The sequence below is a fragment of the Lithobates pipiens genome, unplaced genomic scaffold, assembly GCF_037356315.1.
Source record: "Lithobates pipiens isolate NorthernLeopardFrog02 unplaced genomic scaffold, aLitPip1_a1.2 Scaffold_8, whole genome shotgun sequence".
In the NCBI taxonomy this organism is placed as follows: domain Eukaryota; kingdom Metazoa; phylum Chordata; class Amphibia; order Anura; family Ranidae; genus Lithobates; species Lithobates pipiens.
In genome coordinates this window covers 609,024,346-609,026,724 of record NW_027507903.1, presented here as the reverse complement: position 1 = coordinate 609,026,724, position 2,379 = coordinate 609,024,346, and the positions used below count along the sequence as shown (strand labels likewise).

At 46.1% G+C, this 2,379-nt stretch overlaps 1 non-coding gene across 1 annotated transcript; it reads right to left on the bottom strand.

Moving 5' to 3' along the window:
- Window positions 1-930: 930 nt before the first annotated feature.
- Window positions 931-1,001, bottom strand: TRNAG-GCC (transfer RNA glycine (anticodon GCC)). Its single transcript has one exon. It is a non-coding gene; the product is annotated as a tRNA-Gly (tRNA).
- Between the last annotated feature and the right edge of the window lie 1,378 nt (window positions 1,002-2,379).

Genomic DNA, 2,379 nt, shown 5'->3' with positions numbered 1-2,379 from the left:
ACTGTAAGTAGCACCGTGACACTCACAGGCAGGCCATGCGTTCCCCAGAGAGCTAAGATGGGTCCTTTTATGTCCCATCCAGCATGCAGTGCAAGAGAGGGTGTCCATGGGTAGGTCACCTGGCTTCCTGGGTAAAAAGGTCAACTCTCCAGTACAAATAACACTTCCTGTACCAAGTTCAATGCTTTGATAAAGCAAAAATCATTTAAGCCCACTATCAAAGTTTGGCCGTTAGAATGGCACCAAACACTAAGCCATAGAAACGTCCATAGACTTCCATTATAAATGCTAATACACATTAGTAGACAAGGATGCCAGCGCTACATATATATTGTATTTTTTTGTCTCCTTTTATTGGTTATACTAGATGGACTTGTGTCTTTTTTCAGCCAGACTAACTATGACACAAGGTCACCATTACTCCCACTGACATAGGGTAATTTGTTACTCTGTAGACCACTGACACAAGGTCACCATTCTTCTTGCTGACCACTGACATGGAGTAATTTGTTATTACTGAATACTACTGAGCACGGACACAGGGGTACAAATCTTGCCACTGACACAGTGACACCATTTACACAGGATTAAAAATGTTTTCCAATCATAGTACAGCATAGCTGAGAACAGCATTCTCTGTACAAGTCCTTACAAGCCCTCGTTGTACAGTAAAACAGTAAAATGTTTCAGACAAGCCATCTGCAACTTTTCAGTGTCTTGTGGTTTCTGTTTCCTATTTTCAGTTTCAATGTATTTAGGCTGGGCACCTTGCACTGTACAATAATCAGCTATTAACGTCTCAAAGAAGATACGTTGAGAACATAACCTAAGATAGTGATAAACTTTGCAGCTACAACAAGCGAGCAGCTAGGGGTGGAGTAGCACATGTAAAGGACTGCTCTATTATTATCACATGGCAAAAAGTTTAGCTGCATTGGCCGGGAATCGAACCCGGGCCTCCCGCGTGGCAGGCGAGAATTCTACCACTGAACCACCAATGCATGTGCTACTGCAAATGTTGGAAACATGAAATGTGTATCTAGACTTCATGTATGTGTGGTTCATTATAGAGTATATCTAAAATGTTTGGTGTACCAAAATGTTTGTTATGTTAATTTTGACTCGGGAACTCTGAGCTACTCATCCTTGGATTCTAAGGCTCTGTTCACACCTAGGGGTTTCGGTTTTACAGACGTTTTAGGATGTTTTTTCGGGTATTTTTGCAGAGTTTTTGTACAGGCATTTTCAAGGTTCAATTTAGGCTCTCCAGTACCCATCAATGTAGCCTACTAGTGTCCATAAATGAATGTTAGCTTGCTTCCATTTATTAGGGAATCAGGACACAGACACAGTCCTCTGCCGCCACTAGGCCTCTGACACTATGTGCGAAAGGAGCAGGGGCTTCTCTCACCCCCCCTTCCCAACACAAATCCCCCCAAATCACCAATTCTAGCACACCTCCCCAAATGTACCCTCCTAGAACAATTCTTACCCCTTGCTTCCCCTCAAATTCCGCCTCCCAACACAAACCCCCTCCCCCCAATCTCTGTGTGGTGCCTCTCATTTGATACCACAGTGCCCAGAGCAGCCACCCCTCCTACCCACCCCTTGTCCCAGCCCTGGGGCTGTGTGTCTCAATTGGTGCAGAGAGTGTGGGAGACACATGTTAGCCCTTGTAGCCTACTAGTGTCCATAAATGAATGTTAGCTTGCTTCCATTTATTAGGGAATCAGGACACAGACACAGTCCTCTGCCGCCACTAGGCCTCTGACACTATGTGCGAAAGGAGCAGGGGCTTCTCTCACCCCCCCTTCCCAACACAAATCCCCCCAAATCACCAATTCTAGCACACCTCCCCAAATGTACCCTCCTAGAACAATTCTTACCCCTTGCTTCCCCTCAAATTCCGCCTCCCAACACAAACCCCCTCCCCCCAATCTCTGTGTGGTGCCTCTCATTTGATACCACAGTGCCCAGAGCAGCCACCCCTCCTACCCACCCCTTGTCCCAGCCCTGGGGCTGTGTGTCTCAATTGGTGCAGAGAGTGTGGGAGACACATGTTAGCCCTTGTACACACGGTCGGAGATTCCGACGGAATGTGTCCTATCGGACCCTTTTGTCGGATAATCCGACTGTGTGTGGTATGCATCGGACTGTTTCCGTCGGAATATCCGTCGGACCCAATTTTCCAACTTGTTGGAAATATTTTCCGACAAACTGGTCTGATCGGACATACTCCGATCATGTGTAGAGAATTCTGATCGGACAAAGTGCCACGCATGCTCAGATAAAATTCCTACATCAAAGCTATTGGCTACTAGTGTGAACGTAGTCCCGTCGTAACGAAATAACGTCATCGCGTTCTGAACGATTGGATTT